The following is a 20,923-nucleotide window of genomic DNA, read 5'->3' as shown; positions in this document are numbered from 1 at the left end:
CAAAATTTCAGATTTCTAATATATTTTTCAAAAAATTTGAGTAATTAAAATTTGAGTATTGACTAAGAAAGATTATTTGACGTAAGAGTTGATACTAACATTGAATAACCAATTTCTTGTTCCACTGCTTTTGTATATAATATTCGAAAATATTGTGCTATTAATTGTATTCATCAATAAGATAATCGATGCATAAATCAAGTATTGTGATGTCATAATAACTGCACACTAAATAAAGAATTAGCTGTTTCTGATTTGACTTACGGTTCATGAATAGATAGCTCACATTTCCATCGTTACATGAGTTTTGGTAAATTTTTTGAAAATGTTAAGCAACGATCAAATATTCGAAATCAGAGGCTGTTAGAAATGTTAAGTGTTGTAGATTAAATGTGCTTAAACTGCTTTGTTTCCTTTAATTACTAATTGAATAAAACTTTCCTTTTTTTTTTTTTTTTTTTTTTAGAATGTGTTGTTTTATTGATTTATCGAAGAATTCACAGAATTCTTAGTGTTTACCGATTATAGAGAATTTTTGTATCGAATTATAGCGTTTTTGAATGAGTTAATGTTGTGGTAATTTCATATCCTACTTTGAAGAAATTTGATGGTAATCTTAAAATAACAGTTTGTTTATCGGTTTTAATTCAGTATATATATTTTTAAAATGCTGGGCAACAATCGAATACATATAAGAAAAAAATATAATGACGTTTTGATAGTTCTAATTTACTTGATTTCCCATTCCAATGATATAACTATACATTGCTCTAGAATCCAACTAAAGGTTCATTAGGCATTTTCTTTTCTGCAGAATGGTAAGTAGAGTTCAAATTTGAAATGATGGTATATAGTTGAACTGTATCATGACAGCATGAATCAACTTCATATCACTTCATTTTTGCAGAAATGAGCCGCTTCAAATAATAATTTTTTTGCAGCCTGATTACATAATATTGCCGGCGTCTTGGCATAGGGGTAGCACATCTTCCCCGTGATCTGGGCGTCCCGGGTTCGAATCCCGACTCAGGCATGGTTGTTCTTCATCTGTGTTCTATCTGTGAGGTGTGTGAATGTTAAAAGGGGTTGTGCAAGCGAATGTGTGTGTGTCATCTTCATATGAGTTAGAAGTCAGACATCTGGACTCGGGTGCTCAGGGGTCTTTACCCACTGAAGCTACTGCACCCCCCCTTTCCGTGATAACGTGGGCACGACATCATCATTACATGATATTTTAATCGTGAGATGTTTGAAGTTTCCGTTCATTTTTTTTTGTTTTTAATATTAATTGCTATGCTTTATTAAACAAAATTTAAAATCTGATAACCCACTTACAATTATATAAAATGTATAAATAAGTATCAAAAAATAAAATAAAATCACGCTTTTATAATACTGCGCTTAATTTTTGAATTCATTGCGTGAGTTACATGAAGAAGAAAAAGATGGGACATCATATTACAGCATAAGATAATGAGAAGATTGATTCTGTCATGCGCAGTTGTGTTCGTCACTTGAATTTGACATCAAATAAATCATTTACATTGTGTATGTATATAAGATTATTCTATGCATTAAACTTTGCAAAATAAAATACTGAAGTTAATTTAATTTCATAAATTCAATTCAATCATAATTGAATTAAAATCTCAATGTGACTTAGGGAGTTCATCCTGTTTTAAATAACGAAATGTCCGAACTTTTTTATGTGTGAATTATTGAAAAAAAAAACAAGTAATAAAAATACTTTTTAAATTGTAACTTTATTCTCCATAAATTCAGTTTTATTCGCATTTCTTGAAGGAATGAAAGATCTAGAATAACAGAGAGAACTGAAGTTGTGAGATGATAAAGACTGAGATATCATAGATAGATAAATACAGTTTAATGCTCTCTTCTAGGCTATTTTTACATTTATGTGTCTGGATACACGTTCGGCTTTTTCTTTTTTGATAACAGTAATTTTGCAGAAATTCTTACTTGTTGAGTAACCGCCATAGACAAACACTATTAAATAGTGCAGAAAACTTTTAAGTTATTTCCTTTTTATAAAATTTGAAGCTATTTCTCCTTGAAAACAAGCCTTTACTAAAGAAGCGTTCTTTATTAAATTTTAATCATTAAAACTTCTATTAATAAATCCTAATTATGAAAGCTCCAAAAGCAATTTCGGTAGACGGCTTTTATTTCATTTATCTTGCAAAAATTTATATTAAATCTTTTTTATGAATCATACTTTTGTGTATAGGAATAAATAGAAATTTGCATTAATAAATAGACCAGTATTCACCAATTATAAATTAATTTTGATTGGTAAATTAATTTTTTGACACTTTCTCTTTACTAGGATTTTTTTTTAAATTATGAGTCCTTATCCTAAAAAGAATTTCGTGAAAGGATTTAAGGGGTTTGAAAAAAAAAAAGCATTAAAAGGGGTCATTGAAAGTGCAAATATTTCTCGCATTTTTGTCCCAGAAAAAGATATACCATAGATTTCTATATACATACCATAGAATCCTATATGCGGTTAAAAGGTACGGTACATTACGAATATTCAGTATTGGAAATTTATCTTAAGAGGAACCTATTGTAAATAAATTTGTCATAATGAACGATTTCCTATAACGCTTATTCATTCGATTTCCTGTGCCGCGCACTCACTATGTTGACGTATATTAATCTGTATCACATTTTTATAATATAATTAATATTAGATAAGAGTACGAGAAACTACCGGTATCATTGTAATATTTCGCTTCCATCATATATAAAGTAATGGTGCGAGTCACCAACTGCTACTCCAATAATGGGTGATACCTCTTTGTCAAAGATAGAGGCATGAGCCGCGCCGTAAAGTAGGCTATATTAATTTTACCACAATCCCCGCTTTGGTTTTTGTGGCGATTCTGTTATTTAGAAAACTCGAACGCTAAAGCAAGGGGCGGGAGGAGGGTATTTCATTCAGTTCAGTCATGTTAATGCCCTTTTGGAAGCAACACCGGGGTATATTGGGATGGACCTCGTAATTTTGAATCCTTTTCTGAAGACGAGGATGATTCCTGAGCTCACATACCCTCTCCAAACTTCCGCAACACAGCATCAGCACTTAACGTCAGATTTAACATGCACAAGGCCCTAATATATGACGGATTTTTAAATTTGGATGCAGAAATTTTAAGCTATGCATTCAGAAATGACAAGAAAAACAACAGAGCGGCTCTCATAGTCACAATTACAGAGACAAGGTTTCGAAAATTTCAAATATCAATTATTTTTAGATACTGATCTTCATAGTCTGAAATCATGAATAACTTCAAAACAATACCGAAAAACAACAACTTTAGGAAAAGGCAAAAAAAGAAAGAAAAAAAAACCCCTCGAAACAACGAATAAGAAGCGACAGAAAAGAGAAACATTTCATTGAGCGTTACAAATTTTCCACCTGTGTGCAAAATGTCAATTTGTGCGAAGGCAGATCACTGATGATAACTTCTCGCGACTTAGCTGTCAGAGGTGATGAATTCATTCAGGAAAAATTTACTGATCGATGAATGGAGACGGAACAATAACCAGTAAAATAAGTTACTCATCAAAGAATATTTAATATGAAACAGGCATTTTTTAAAGAGTAGCATCATAAACTTTATTCTTTATTAAATTTCATGACATGGATGATGATTCAGATGAATGGAGTTTAAATTTCACTTTTCTTCTCCTTAATAATGCAATAGTCTTAGTTTGTTTCATTTTAGCTGATGTTATAAAAATCTACTTATATCGTCTTCAATGTCAGAACTTTCGCGGTTGTGTTATCACTGCTTCTTTTGTGAGATTTAGTTTATTCAATTTAAATAAGCATAAATCTAAAATAGGCGATTCTAGCGAAACAATTTATAATAAGTGATATCTTGAATTTATGTGCATCACATATATCATGGGGGTACTACATTCAAGATGCCGGATACAAGTCCCACCCTCTTCCTATAAAGCAATCACAGATACGGTGGGAAATTGCCCAAAAAACATGAGCTGCACCTCATCTACCCAGATCAGCATACCGCAGAAATGTGTGGTACGAAAAAGGTTCCAGGTCTTTTTTATTTTCCGATAACTGCCCGAAATCATTCGGATACATTTATCTCGACATCTGCAATTTTGACCTCCGAATAACCTTCGACTAGCATTTATACGAGGGGGGGGGGAGATCGCCACCACACACTGAGCATTAAAAAAAATGGGAGAGCCGAAAACGTTTCCAACTCTAAATGTCATTGGGAGTAAAATAGACCATTATCCGTACTTACTACTTAACTACTTATTTCGTGATGATTGGCAATTATGCCCCTTTCAATGACATAGACTGTTAGTGCTTGCACCATGCCTAGCAAATAGCTGCCCCCTCCTCAAAGCTCGTTATTTTTTGTGCATGAAGACCTCGCCCCTCAATCCCTCCCTCCTTCTCCAATAACACGAAGAGCAGTTTAACAGCGACAGTTATTAATGGAAATAGAGCTTAGAGCTGTAGTTTATTTCGAAGATTTCTACGTTTTCGGACTTGCAGACTGTTTCAGTTGGAATTCGGGAACGATTTCATTTAATAGCCCGCCTCGGGTGAGACAGAAAGAGTGCTTCATATTTATTTGGATTTTATTTTATCACCTCATTTCGAAGTCTTTGAGAAACATTTAAGCGACATGGTATCTGGCGGATTCGGGGCTGTAGTTTCAAGTGGGGTATGATTGTTAGCGATTAATTATCGTTGATGCCCAGTTTTTGCCACGTCTTCATCAGTTCTATGCATGCATTCAAAGAACGTTTAAGCAGAAGTTTGCTTTCGTGAAAGTGCAATTTGGAGGTTTTATGCTTGAAGTGATTATTCATTTAGCTTTTTCGAAAAGCTGAAGCGAAGGGTAAATTATTATTATTAATAATAATTTTAAAAAAACACGATAAAATATATTTTTTCAAAAAAAAAAAAAAACATCATGGCAGGGCCAATAGACTTTTAAATTTGATTCAACCTCATACATTTATTTATCATTACAGTCAATCACAGTAGTGACATCTTGACATATTATTGTATTCTCTCTTTATGATCAAATTTTTCTTTAAAAAGTGAAAGGAATGTGCTGTATATTATCTTAATAGACAGACGTTTCGGTTTTATATACAGTTGACTCCCGATTATCCGCGGGCGGGTTATCCGCGCCTGCCGCACAGTTTTTTTTTTTTTTTTTTTCTTTTACTGATTTTTTCAAAAAGGTGCAGTTTTACAGTTATGCTTTTGTAATTACATAATACATTACAGTATTAAAACAGTACATATGTATTAATTTTTCTGTATATCCTTGACAGAAACTAACTTACAGTATAATCCTAACAGAACTTCGTAAATACAAAGCACTTTTCTGTTTTCATTAACAAAATGCATTTTAGGTTAGTTTTGAGTGATACACTAAAATATTAAGCGTTAGTTAAACATTTCCTGCTGTTTATTTTACGTTTTATTGTACATAAAACGATTTTTCAAAGTTGGAATGACTGTTTTCTCTTTTGCTATACCCGTTTTTAGCTTTTTTCGGATTATCTGCGATTTTTGTTATCCGCGGCGGCCGCGCCATCCAATTCCGCGGATAATCCGGAGTGTACTGTACTCCACATGCACTCTGTTGCTAAAGAACTATCTAGACTTGAAATATTACCAATAAAAAATTGGCGCGATTTCGATTTTTAACATAACTATATCAACCCGAATGCAACAATTTTTGCATTTACTATTTTGTGAGAGGGTTAATAATGTACAAAGGTGCTAATGAGTAAAGAATAAAAATTCTACATTATTGTAATTTCATAAGTAAAAGCATTTATTTAAATAATGTGAAGTATTCCGAAACAGTTTTTATAATATTATTTAAATGAAATTAGTATGCATTATAGCTCTCGATCCATTAAAGGTAAAAAAAAAAAAAAAAAAAAAAAAAAAGAGAGAGAGAGAGAGAGAGAGGGAGAGAGAGAGAGAGAAAGCAGACTTAAAAACTAAGAGCTGGTAAATTATTTTGCGCTAGTTGATTTACCCTGCGCCAATCGGAATTAAAATCCTTCCATGTATAATATTTTTGACGTAAAAATTACTTTTGTAAAAATTTTATATGAAACCCTTTTATCATCTCATTTTAATTAAAATTAGACTATCAGTTGAATTAGACTATTTTTAAAAACCATCGACAGCTGATTTTCTCCACAAACTAATAATATTTGCTGCATTAGTATTGCGAATTTTGTTTACAAATTCTGAAATATAAGAAAGATTGTCTTCATCTGAGCGTTTGACTTTAGTTTTAAGCATGGCTAAATCACTACTACTTTAAAAACGATAAAAGCAATCTCAAATTGATGTGTTAAAATGAAAGAGAAATTAGAAAAATAGCAGTAAAGCAGTTTAAAGTATAAAAAAAGACAAATATTTTGTTAATTTCTAATTAATCGAATATTTAATTAATTTTATTAACTTCGAAAAGTTGACACTATTTTTTCTAATGTCTTATGCATTTAATGTGCAAAATGTGGTTGAATTTGGTCGCGCTGTTTAAGAGAAGATATGGAACATACATACATCCGTAGTCAAAATGACTTTAATTTATATTAGGGTAAAGAGAGAAGAAAGGATAACTTCAACACGAAAAAGAATAATGTTGCCGTCTTATGAATGTCGCATGCCATATTAATTAATTTTCAATACAAGTACCTACGGAAGTGAGTACAAAACGTGAAGAACTAGATGTATGAAATTTCGTACACAGATTTAACATCTAAATTGTACATATCGATCAAATTTCGAATAAAAATTTTCAAGGCGTCTGTCGGTCTGTAATTTTACAAGCATGCAATCGCAGTAGCTCTAAAACGTAATGACTTAAATATATGGCATCTGGAATGCCACTTTGTGATTGCAATTGTAGCAATCTAACATTCGGTTCTCTGGTCTAGCCAAAGTCATGCGGATAATAATTCCGAAAAACCCCTCTTTGAATGTAAATGAAAAAGTTTAGAGAAAACCCTTCGGACTGTTTTCCTTTTCTTTCCATCATGAGCGAAATGGGTTAATTTTATTTCACATGTCGTTATAAATTTACACGAAGATAATTTTCGAACATATATCGCAATTCTGAATTTTGGTCAGATGACATGGATCGTCTACGAGGTGACGGTGCCTACTTTTGCATCACACCATCAGAAGACCGTTTGAATTCAACAGATTTAACAAGCTCAACACCTGTGTACCGATCTTCGATGGAATGGGTCTCGCCGAGAATATGTTATCCATCTTAACCTTTTGCACTCCGAAAAGTTTTAATTTGCATTATTATACAGAAGTGAGTATATGGATTCTTTTTAATGCTTAGAAATTTCATAACTAGTTTTAAGTTTGTTATAATTTCTAAAAATTAATGTGACATTTCTTGTTATTGTACGGCTTTTATAATAAGCATTGTCCAACAAGAATGCAAAAATGATGCATTATGCACATTAGTTATCAGGTAAAAGTACAAAGTTAAGTGAAATTTTGAAAGAAGTGCAATGGCTTAGTGGAACCTAAAGTAATATTAAATGACGGTAATGAAATAAAAATCGTGCCTGAAAAAAGAATAATAAAAATTCTTAATAGGAAGAAGCAGAAAATATTTATATCTCAAACTTAAACTCTTAAAATCTAAATAAACTTTTTTTATGACGTATAAGGAAAATAGAGAAAGCTACCTCCATTTCATATTCCGCAGGTTCTAAAAAATAGTTTTATTGATCGCGATTATGATTTAATAGTTATTATGATTTAAAAGAATAGTTATTATGATTTAAAAGAATGAGAATCCAAAATGTCATATTTTGAAACGAAGAAAGTCATTATCGTGCATGTTGTCGAGCACAGGTGTTAAGAAACTGTTTTATTAATAGCTATTACATTTAAAAGATTGCGACGGGAAATCATTAACTTACTTGAAAACCATCCATAAATATTAAGTATTTATAAGATTGAAGGAATTTCGAAGTTGATTTCAAGCGTCTTCTGCTCAGAGACGCTTATTTATTTTCTGTTTTATGGCATATCTTGATCATTCCAAAGCTGTCTACTTACCACATTCCATTTCTTCCCCACTGTACAATTATATCCGCTACGATCTCAAATTAGAATTTCTAATAAGGTGCTACCGGCATCCAACTTCAGATGTGAGTCTTCGTTAAAAAACCGCACTCAGAAGTTTCAGAAAGTTGGAATGATAGGAAAGGGAGGGTTTTTATGCCCTTTGCTACGGATTAAAGATGACCCTTTTCATAACAGAAATAATATATAAATAAAATCAAAACTGAATGCAAGTGGTTTTGAAAACTCTTGAGACACCAACTATGCGACCAAACCACTGACCGACGAAAAATCTCAGTTATTCCTCGCGTTAGCTTCCATGTTTAGCAGGTTTTGGGGCCCCTTTTTTCCCTTAAGCCTTCCACTTGAGAGACAGAAAAATAAGGTGGGGTCAGAAACTGAGTTGATAGCAAACAGTCCTTCGGCCAATGAATAGTGACAGCTGTTTTCTTATGTTATGATCAAAGTGCAGAAAATTCAAAGCGGAACTATTTTTGTTTTCAGTGCCAACCCTTATTGTGTGTCTTTCAGAAATTTTTGGAGTGAGGATTAGGAGAACATGAAGTACGTTAAGCAGAAAAATAAATGTTTATGCTCCGATGAAGCAAAACGTTTTATTGGTCATCCCGCTTTTAGAGTACTGAATTAAGCGGGAAAGTCACCAAGGTCACTGCTTTTACCACAGTTTTATTCGATTTGGAGCGTCACATATGAAACTATAATGTTAAATATATCAATTTAAACTTTTATGTAGAAGTTAGTGTAATTTATCAGTGTGATAAACACATTTGACTGATTTTTGAATAATTTAATATTGATTGAATATAAATAAAAATGGTCAAATATACTTCTAATTCAAATATATTGCTAAATGCAGTTAGTGTCTATATGAAAATTGTCACAAATACAATAATAATAAATAATCTTGATAAATTGTCATCCTGATTATAAAATCATAATCGCATTGCTCGTAAAGTTTGTACTTTATTCAATTATGATTGAAATACTGCTTATAACAGAAACGTAATAGATAATTACAGGATAAGATTAGTAGCATTTCTACTAAACAAAACATAAATGCAAAAATATTGTTTATTTAAGGCTTCAATATGAAAATATCGTTTCACCATTTTTGACAGCACAGCATTGATTCACAAAAATAAACCATGGAAAAAAGTTTTGTGATTCTTTGAAAATCAATAATTTCATTGATACATTTTCTTAATCACATATTGAACTCATATTCATCCACAATATTTGGCGAGTTCAATATGAAGAGTCTACATCCGGTTGATAAAGTTCGCATAATGATTATGATTCAACTAAGCTTCACAAAAGAGATAATGGCAAAAAGACACGCTTTCATCCAAGTTAGTTTTTATCATGCAGTAAGCACTTAGGTGAGACAATTGCGTGCTTTAAAAAGCATTTTGTTTTTTGTAAAAAATATATAATTACCTGCTTTGAAATAAGAAGCGCATATTTAATAAAGGTTTTCAAACAGTTATGAAACATGAGAAAGCTATTGAATGATCCACAATAAGGTAGATAGATTAGTAGAACTTGGTAACGTTGTAGGACATTTGAAAGTCAAAAAATCTCGTTTTTTTTTTTATCATATCGAATTTTTCTCGAAAAAATTTTACTATCCACTTATGAGAGAATGAAATAAAAAATACATAATTTATAAACATTTGCAGACGATTTAAAATAGATGAGAACATATTAATGAAGCTATTTGTAATATTTCAACGCCTCCAATCTCATTCGATGAGAGATAATTTCCAGGGAATCTCTCTTTCCACTACTGAGCTGCTTTGTCTTTGGAATTAAAATATTATTGATGAAGACGTGATTACGCGACACATTACTCATTCTTAACCTATCGTGCATTTCCCTTTTCACGATAAATGCAGTTGCGTGTGGATTCTTAATTATCATTAATTTTTGATGGACAGTGTCACATTTGCGTTGCAGAACATATTAAGAATAATTTTCTGCATAAGAATAGCAATTCTAAATCCTTCTTAGATCTGATTTACAGACCAGATAAGATCAAGACTTCGCTAAGTAGTCCTGAAAATGACAACGGCCGAGATACAATTGGATACTAATTTGAAAAAATTCTTGCATACAAAATTCGTTGGACCGTAAAGGCATTCAAAGCATAATGCGTTTTTAATAGCAAATTCTTAAGGATGAAAGGTATTCTTGCTGTAAACTTCTCTGTTTCTATGGCATAAGTAACTAGGTTAATTATTACTGTAAATTTATCCAATTTAATTAGTTTCTTAGAAGCTTTGTAATGGGATACATTATTTGCTTTATTCGATTTTTTATTGAACAGTAAAGGAAAAATGCTTATGTTATTTAACTTTAAGAGTTTGAGAATGCATAGTAATTATTAATAACTATCTCTGGCCATAAAAAAAAACACAAGAATATTATTCATAGCTTTTAAACTCTGCGAAAGAACGAAGGAACATTATTAGATATGTAGATAGAACGAATTGCTTGAGTAGGATTTTGCTGAACCAATTTATTTAGGAAAGGATAAATCTTTGTAGTAACAAACAAAGTTCACAGAACTGTTAACGTTTTTTAATAATTTCATTTACAGACAGAATGTGGAAGAGTTTTTGTATTGTAGGGTTGTGATTGAACATGAATTCTTTGCGAGTCTTGCTTTTGCCCAATCAGAAAGAAAGAAAAAAACACTGAATTGAATCTCTTAACAATTAAAATTGCGCTCTCCGTATTGCACTGGTTTTGAATTAGTACACACTACGCAAAATGAAGCAATAAAGTTTATAGGAACAAAGAAACATTTTAAAATGATTTATTTTATTTATTTATAATTTAGATAGGGTCACAAAATACATTTCCTACCAAAGAAAAGAAGACAAATCAAAATATTTTTAATTAATTGAAACTCCCCAAAATATTTCAAAACTTGAGGCGTAGGTGCATAGGCTATGAGATTGCATCACACCTCAGTGTATAAATATATCCCTATTTTTTCAATGTACGAATATATTTAATATTTTAAAAATATTTTCCAGGTAATATATAACTACCTTAAAAATTGTACACATTTTTTCATTTAGAACTTCCAATTTTTAAGGCAAATGCAAGAGAAAACGTTATGCATCTCTTTGTAGAGGAAGAAAACTTTTTAAATTCTGTTTTTTGAACCAATACAGTTTTCGGATTCGTCTCTAGCGCAGTAACAAAGCATATTCGCTTCCATAACATAATTTGTGAAAGGAAGAAGGTACTACTGATAATACAATACCAAAGATGTTAGAAGCAGTGTTTAAAAAGGTTTTTTTTTTTTTTTAGCTACAAAAATATTTCTGGCGAGTTTAAAACTTGAAAACAAATTTTAAAAAAATGAAGGGTTATTAATTATAAATAAAGATTCAACAAAAAATATTTTTACTATAAGATTTTAATCACAAATAAATAAGAAAAAAAATTACTAACGTGTAGTACTTTTTTTATCCTTCCATTTTCACGATGTTTTTTTATTGCTTAATCTCAACTGCATATGTTTCAACAAACGAGAATAAGGGTTGCAGGGGTTTTAATAAAAACATGTTTTAAAATAAATTTTGTATTAAATTTAAATATTTTATTTTTATTAAAATTAATTGCTTTGTTACCATTTTTTTAAAACTTACTTATGTCAAGCCAAACAATTAATCATTTTTATTAACAAAAAATTTAATTATTTAACTAATTGAAAAAAGCAAAATTTAAATAAATCCGAAATGTATTATTAGTTAAAGCACCCCGAAAGCTACAGTGCATGAACCACTATATTTGAAAATGTTTTGCTTTTATGCTGTTAAATATATTGGGGCTATTTTACTTATTTGTATCAGGATTTCTTTTATTGAATGAAGTTCTTATTAATCATCTGAAAGCCGTATGCCCTACAGAAGGGTCAACATGCGAAAATATTATCTTTTGTTAATTAGTCACTGATGGGTATGTTTATAAATTATGTTTCTCTCAGTATCCATACCAGTTATAAGCTGTATTGCATAATTGGTGGAATTAGACCTGATGAAATGATTATATGATGAAGGTTTGGACATGATAAAAGTTATTACATAGATTAGGTGTGGGAAATTACACCACTAAGTGTATGTGAATTCATTTTGAGTAATTTCAAGAATGGATAAAGTATATCTTTTCAACAGTGAGATATTTCTTAGTGCTATAAAAGTGATGCCATTTTGTTGTCAAAAATATTCTTCAAAAGGTACTTATTATAAACATTTTGAAAATTCTATTAATATATAAGATAAGAATTATTTTGATTCATAAGAATAAGAATAATTTTACACTCTCATAAAAATGTAAAAAATAAAAAAATAATAGTTTCAAAAGTTTAAAAAGTGTCATCAGAATCACTTTAAAAATCTAGTAGTGTTATCAATATTTCAGGATAATCTAACATTCTAATTAAATAAGCAAAGAATAGTTAACACTTTTGCTCAAAAGTATTTTCTGTGATGATAAAAGTACACTTACAAGAATAAAATATGCTTCACAGACAATTTTAAAGACTTCTTTCTAAGCAGTAATAAGAATTTTTTTTAACCAGAGAAATTTCAATAAAAACGTGAAAAATTTAGAGGTCATCTCTTTAAATATTTCAACTCAATATTGTAGCTCCTTAATTTTATCATGTGCGATATTTGCAGGTACTTTGAAAAAATCCGAGAATAGAAAATTAAATTCAACTGAGTTTATTTGGCCTAAAGCTGGTCTTAAGGATAGATTCTGTGTGTGCTCATTGAATTTGAATTAGTTTTGCAAATTGGAAAGAACTGTATCTTTTTCATTTTATCAAAATCGTCATAAATCTCGAATTGAAGAATTCCAATGTACAAACTTGTTTAACTCCTCTCTTATCAGATTTATTTATTTTACAATTCCAGAAACGCAAAGAGTTGATAATATTTCTCGTTACTCCTTTTATTATTCTTCCGCAAACGACATGAAAAAGCTCTCAGAGATATCCAAGAATAATACTTTTCCTCCTTGCTACAATTTATTTCTCATCCAAATGCAAAAAAAAAAAAAAAGTGATATAAATATAAGCGCAGCTGTACTACTCGAACTAATAACCGAAAAAGTATTCAAATACTTTATTTATTTTCGTAATAATTCTTGTTTAATGTCGAAGACCGGTCAAAGTTGCTCCAGAAGACATGAGAAAATAAATCCCCAGAAAGAGATGTGTCAAAAAACGATGAAAACTGGTTTCTTCTTATCTATGAACGAGAAAAGGTATTAGCTTCTGTATCCCCGATTTCCTTTACTTACCTAGGTCAAGATTTTCGCCGAAATGGAATTATTTTTTTGGGTTGTTCCTACCCCCAGGACGGGTTAGAACAACCCTGAGGTTAATGTTTTTGAAACATCTGTATTGGCATGTCCTTTTGTTTACAATACACGTAGCATTCAGGAATTCAATAATTGCTCTCAAAGAGTGCTCTATTTTTAATGTACGAGATATTGATTAAAGGAAGTTATGTGGAAGAAGCGAGATTCTTTAAGGAAAATAGTTAATCACTTTCCCGCTTAGCGTTGTTGTCACTGACACTTAAGGATGGTTTATAATCAAGTGTTTGTTTTGTCAAAACATTTTGATTTCATGAATGGAAAAATTGAGAAATGTTACAGAAATTGTTACAGAATATTTATAAGCGGCGCAATTTTAGATACATCTTTATTTTGTAGTAAACTATACTTCCATATCTAATGTACAAAACTCAATGACAAAATAATATTATTTCATGTTCATATTTAAGGTGATCAAATACAAGAATTTTTTGTCATTAATTTATTGTTATTAATATTTTATTACCTTCGCGATAAATATATTAATATTTTAGATTAGGTTTTGCTACGACTTGTTACTTTATTTTATTTGGTCTATACTATTATTATTATTAGCAAATATGGCTATGCACAGCAAACGAATAAATATTTCTGACAAATTAAGTAACGCGAAATCGTTATCTAATTTTCTAATAATTTTAGTTAATAACTGTCAGTAAAAAATGCTTAGTTTAAAATATTCGTTAGACATAAAGCTTCAAATTTCTTCGATGAACGTTTTGCAAACAAAAGGAAGCAAAAATGCTTATTGCGTCATATTTATTTATGAATTCATACATCTTTGTCTAATTGAAGGTTTCTATGCTAAAAAATGTTTTTGTTAAGAATAACGGGGAATGTTTTTAATAATACAACCTATGATATTTATTAACGTATATAAATTAAACAATGATATTTATTAATTTATATTTGCTTTTAAGCAAAAGCTGTAATTGTCAGAATGTCGCCAGCCTTCCATTTCTAAAGGATTTCTCAACAAATTTCATTATTTTCACTTCTTTGAATTTGAGAGAGCACGAAAATAAAAGAGCAAAAGTTGTAAATAAAGAATGTTTCCCAATAATAATATAATTGATAGTATAAAATATTTTTATATTTAATAAATAAATAATTCAAAATTATCTTTTCTTCAAAAAGCTTTAAAAACCTAAATATCTCGCAGACGAATGCAGCTGAGCCTAAAAACATTTTCCTTTTTGAAAATGCTACAACTAATTATTTTATCTTTTTAGAGGTTAAATTAAATTCTTTTTTAATTATATTATTACTCTCTATAAGAAATTAAACATTATTTAAAATTCAACTCCAATTACGATCGTCAAAAAATTTCCAAGCGACAAATTCAAAGCAATTTAATATGACTACATTATTAATAGCTTCTTCTAGACTTTAAAAAATAGCGTCGTATAGCATTGTAAGTAATAAACTGAAAATCTTTAGAATCAGCGTATCATGATTCTATCTAATAGAAACTTGGTAAGTTGTTAGATTTTGGATACCAGACCGTCAAGACATCCGACACCGCCCTCCCCTCAAGAGACCTTTGATTGTTTTTCCAAATTATTCTCTACATCAGAGTCTATATTGAAAACCCCATTAAAATTTCACTTAATTTTTTCATCCCAGCAGAATCCTAGAGTGTCTAGCAACTTCTATAACTGATTTATGCTTTACGAATATTTTTGACACCTTTTACTACATTATCTCCCATATAATCACTTTTAAGGTGTGTAAAAGGAACTCGTCTGCGAAATTCTCGAATGGATGACCAGTCAATCATAATTAAGAGTGTATCTAATCTGGACTCAGAAGCCAAAGAGGATTGGCACATTCGTAGCCTGTGGGCTATCTACAATTCCTTTTTATTGCATTTATGCAAGCGCGAAATTACTAGACGAGCCCACAGTCCATTTGTTGGGAAGAGATGCTGATTTCCATTTTAAGAGAAGAGATGATATCGGAACGGATCTTAACAGTAGAAAAGGGACCGATGAAACAATTTATTTTCATGTGATATTGTTTGGCCAACAGTCAGATAAAAGAAATCAATCTAAAGAGTCCAATATGATGTATGCGATGAGACTGTTGGCTACGAGGAGAAATGGGTTGCACCTGAACTTGGTGGGAAAAGTAATGAAAATGAAGAGTTTTTCTTTCCTTCGATGCCTTTGGCAAATAGAACAAGTGATAATATTTCAAATGTTAAATGAAATATGATAGCAATCGTTGGTGTTTCCTTGATTCTTTTGTGTTGTCGAATCAAATTTGCACATTTTGATTTATACTTGCAAATAATGTAGCTTAAACAGAAATTGGCGAACAAACATAACAGGAAATATAAAACTTGCAAATAAATTTATAGCAAATGTTTGTGTTTAAACCAGGTGTAAAATACTATATGTTTTTTTAAAAAAAATGATTTTAATTTTTTTTTTAATTCTTGTTTTTTGATCATGGAAAAGATGTTTTAAAAATAATATTTTAAGCACGATTTACAGCCAAGAAACAACTTCATGCCAATATGGGTTATAAATAAATAAAACAAGTTATGAACAATGAAAAATATATGCTTAAATGCCTTTTTTTTCATTCAAACAGTAATTTTCAATTTAACATTGCAGAATACAATATGCCATTCTCATCGCACAAGCAAAGCAAAAAGCACATGCTGCCACTAGAAAAAAAAATCAGTTTCAATTCATCAGAACTCGAGCTGCCATGTGCATGTCGTAAATTATTTAAAAAAAAGTTTTCAGTCTGTATCCTGGTGGTAACAACAATCATTTAAAGTTTAATCTTATTCTTACAAAATTTCAGAAGTCAAAATTGGGTATTTTGCTTAATGACAATGTTTGTAATTTAAGGGTTAATACGGAGAGGAAAAACATTTATCCCTTCATCGTCAATTTCAACAGAAAAAATTAATTTAAAAAAAGCCGGAAAACCTTACATTTGTATAACTCAGAATTAAATCATTCGATGGCATAGCAAAAATATTTTACTGTTAATTTTGAAAAGTTTTGGAGACACAGAACTTTGAAATGCATAATTATACCGGCTTTTTTTTTTTTTTTTTTGCAAGAAAATAAACAATGTGTAATTATATCGACGTTTTTCGCTTACGACAAGAGACAAATCAACATTGTTATTACGTAACAACAAAAATTGTTACATATAAAGTAAAATAGTAAATTGCCATTGCGCTTTTGTACAAACCCAGTCTTTATTTGCCTCCATAATTAGTATCATTATAAAGCTGATGTTTGTATTGACAAATTCTTATACAAAATTGAATTACTTTTGTATGTATGACTCATCCCTAAAATTGATTTTACAGCCACTATTACCTTAATGCTGATAAAACTGTTAAGTTTTCTAAAGAAAATAAACTTCAGATTTTCGAGAGTATAATAAAATAATATAATAATAAAATTGATTCAAAATAGATTTAAAAAAAAAGCGTTGTAACAAAACTTACATGCAGCCCCGCGAGCTAGAAATTCTCATTTTTCTTCATACATTCACCTAGAAAGGAAAAACAAATTGGGACTAATTAACATTAAGAGATATATAAATGTTATTTGTTTTTAAATGATTCTGATAAACATTTCGTTTTAGTTTGTTGACATTTTTCTTAAAATCTTTATTTTTCTTTAAAAAAACAATTTTTCCCCCTTGAAACGAAATCAAATTTTTATCACCTGGACGCACTTTTATAGGCGGAGCCGATAAATAAGGGATTAATATTTCAGAATGAGTGTTTTTCTCCGGAAAAAAAAAAAAATTTTTTTTCGAGGAGGTAAGAGGGGATTGGAACCATTTTTCGAAACAAAGCGCGTGAATAATTGAGGCGAATAATAAATGGTGGTACCCTCCGTGACTCGTTGACAGTTGAAATCGCAAAGACAAATGAACCAGGCATCGAGGGGTCATAAACTAGATTTTTTTTTTATCCACATCAAGCTGCTTTCAAAGAATTTATCTGTTGTTCCTCAAAAAAAAAAAAAAAAAAAAAAAAGGAAGGAAGGGAGGAAGATTAAAAATGAATAAATATACTAAGAAAAACTTTAAAAGTTTGATCTTCATTTTCAGTGCTGTTAGCGCGGTCAACCAAGCGTATTTTCAAGCAACATGGATTTCAATTTTCACCCCTTAGGGAGATATATCAGTGGGAATGAATAGTGTTGACTATTTTTAGATTTGTTTTTCAATAAGGATCGTATTGACCTCTTGTTAAACAGGGCTAATAAAGGCTTACAAATACCGGGTACTCACTCATGTTTAAAGGTAGGTGAATGGTGGGAAAAATATTTATTTTCAACGAAATAGTAAAGGCGTGTAACTCTATTCAGATTGGTTATAGGAAAAGGCATGTTAATTGATATTAATTGAGCTCTTATGCAGAGCACATTACTCAGCTTTACGAATGTATCTCTATACTTTAAATGGTGCGGCAAAAAACAAAGGAATGGGTGAATTTCCTTGCCATTTCCTTTTTTGGTTTTCAAGCATAAATGTTAGCCTAGTAAATAATATTGCACTCAATCATATGACTGTCTGCTTAACTGAAATAATAAAGATCGTTAACATATTCTCATGCTTCATTGATTTCTAAAGGTGTGACATACCTGTTTTACAGGTTGGTGATTTTGCTATGATAAGGACATTTTACAATTGGCTTGAAAAAAGATGATCCCCGAAAGAACTTTAATTGCTTGGCATTCTTACTGAACTATGTAATTATTTCCTAATATTGTGTATTTTCATGCTCATTTGAATTAGGTGTTATATTGGTTGCTTTAGTAGAATTTTTTTTATTGCTTTATATGTGAAAAAATATTTAAAACGTTCGCTTCCTATTACACATGAATCAGTTATTTCAGAAACGATATACGTCAATATTTTAGGAAATTGAACTTACTGCACGAATCATTTTTTTTTTTTGAAGAAGAAGAAGAAGAAGAAGACAACGGAGCGCGGTGTAAAGCAGAAATCTCTTTAATCAGGTTAATGAGAATCGTCTAAAATGTTAAAAATTTCATTGAACATTATTAATAGAATACATTCTGACTCAAAAACAACAGAGGTATCCAACTGAGCTCCTATTAAGCGACTTTCTTTCCATAAGCAAAAATAATATCATAAACTACTAGACTACATTGCAAATAGAGTGTTTTTTTTTACAAGGTATTATAATCTGGTCAAATTGTTACAGATCATGAAGTCTAAGATCAGGATGATTAATAAAATAAACTATTTTTTCTTAACTATTTATATCTGATACCTTCCGTTTGGTCTTAAGAAATAAATAATGAATCCTTTCTATGTCCTAAATTGTTGCTTTACTGTAATTTCATTTTAACAGATACATTTTGAATTCTTAAAATGCAGAACCCCCTTAAGTCAAGTTCAACAATTAATAATTAATTAATTAGTAGTCATGGAGAACCTGCAAAAGACAAGATTAATTAGGTACTCAAAGGAGGTTTAACCTGAAACAAAATTTTTGTTAGTGTGAAATACAGTGCGTGGGAAAACAGTTTTCTTTTATTTCCCAATTATTCTACAGTGACTTATTGGGTTTCTGAGATAACTGATTCACACATAGCCATGTATTCATCCCAAACTACTGTAAGTTATTTTAAGTAATATTAGCAACATAAAAAATCTGATAAGACTTTCTAACTCGTGCACGTTGTTTAGATTTCGCAATATTAGAAGATTGATGTTATTGATGATAAAATTTTGAATGATCTGTATTGATAAAGTATTCGAAAGAAATACTGGATTTTTATTCACTCCTCTCTTTCTCTCTCTCTCTTTCTTTTTTCTTTTGATGAGATTACAACTTCTCCATAAATGTTCAAAATTAAAAATTACTATTAAATTTTTAATATTCAATTTCAAAGCAAATCAATTTATGAATACAAATGTGTTCTTAAATTATTTTTTACAGTCTGCATTCAAATATTAGATATTCGGTACTGTTTAATGAGAAAAACTTGAATGCCTACAATATTTACCGTTGTCACATTTTGTTACAAACCAATAACAGATTGTACGTGACAAGGTAACATTTTAAAAATTCAGATAGAGAAAAATAAAACAAATTGCTATGAGATATACTGGCTGCACTTTTATTTCCTTTCTTCTATACAGTTTTATAAAATAGAAGAGATCGCAACCGGATATCTATTAATAAGGATAATCATTTTTTAAGTGTCAATTTTTGATTGAAACTCTTCGGATACTCTGGGAGATTATGTTACCCTTCGTGTGATTCCAAATGCTGGTGGAGTGAAAAATCTTAAATTGTGATAATCTACTTACATGGTGAAATATTATGGGTATCCTTTCCGTTAACTTCATCCAGTGGAGCTTAAAAAACATTTTTGTAATTTCTGAGAACTATAATGACAATAAAGATAAGCTTTTTCTTAACAGAAAATCTTAAATAAGCCATTATTTTATTATGCGAATAGATTAACTTTTTTTGACTATTTAAAGACTTCAGAAAATTTATATCATATCAAATGTTTTGTTCAAACCAGAACGCGGAAAATTCCAGTAACAAGACGTTTTATCTATGAACCTTTAGTGAGAATGATTTTCTTCCCAATTAAGACCGTTGGGGCTCTTACATTATCTCACTTTACTGTACCCCTTGTTCTTCAATCAGTTGAGACAAACATCAAATCATCGTCTGTCGTAAGCAAAGAGGCCGACAAAAAAGAGAGAGAGAAAAGCTCTCTTAGCACTTTTCGCAAAACGCGCTAAATAAATAAAAAGAATCACCCCTCCCCTTCTCTTCAACACAAGTGCATGGTAGAGGTCTGTGACTCTAATTCCATTGAACTTGAAAATGAAATAACAACCGCCGTGGAAAAAAGTCGCCATTTCCTCTTATTTCGCACGGGCTTCTCGACCAAGACAATGGGCTCGTTATCATTAAAATTCTGGCGATAACTTGTTGAGCAAAGAGAGAGAAGATGGAAAATGATGAACAAGAAAGAGGGGGGAGACACAAGACAAAGAGAGAGGAATAAAAAAAAGAGAGGTTCCGAATGAAAAGGAGGGGAAGATAACAAAATAGGAATTAAAAGGACAGGAGGGGGGAGCCGTCATTAAATCCGACGGCCGATGCAAGAGGGCGAGACGAGACTTCGCAAGCAAGCAGACGCGCGTGTCGAATCTGCCAACCAGAAAAACGCCCTCCACGGCACCGCGACCAAACGGCCGTCACCTCAAAACAAGGCATGCGCAGTGGGGGGCGGCCAGTTGGAAAATTGGAGGCACCGCTCCATTACTTGTACAGAAAACAGAACAGCCAGAGATACAAGTGAAACAAAAAGTTGCCAGCCACCA

At 30.9% G+C, this 20,923-nt stretch overlaps 1 protein-coding gene across 1 annotated transcript in view; it reads right to left on the bottom strand.

Moving 5' to 3' along the window:
- Positions 1–20,923, bottom strand: part of LOC129961100 (zinc finger protein castor homolog 1-like) — a 497,172-nt gene that overhangs the window by 200,635 nt on the left and 275,614 nt on the right. The window contains exon 6 of the mRNA XM_056074923.1: positions 17,037–17,083. The gene's annotated coding sequence lies outside the window, so the exon portion shown is untranslated. The remainder of the gene's footprint in view (positions 1–17,036; positions 17,084–20,923) is intronic.

This window comes from Argiope bruennichi, chromosome X2 (genome assembly GCF_947563725.1).
Source record: "Argiope bruennichi chromosome X2, qqArgBrue1.1, whole genome shotgun sequence".
NCBI classification, from domain to species: Eukaryota; Metazoa; Arthropoda; class Arachnida; order Araneae; family Araneidae; genus Argiope; species Argiope bruennichi.
The sequence above is the reverse complement of the archived record's forward strand: the minus strand, read 5'-3'. Positions and strand labels throughout refer to the sequence as shown.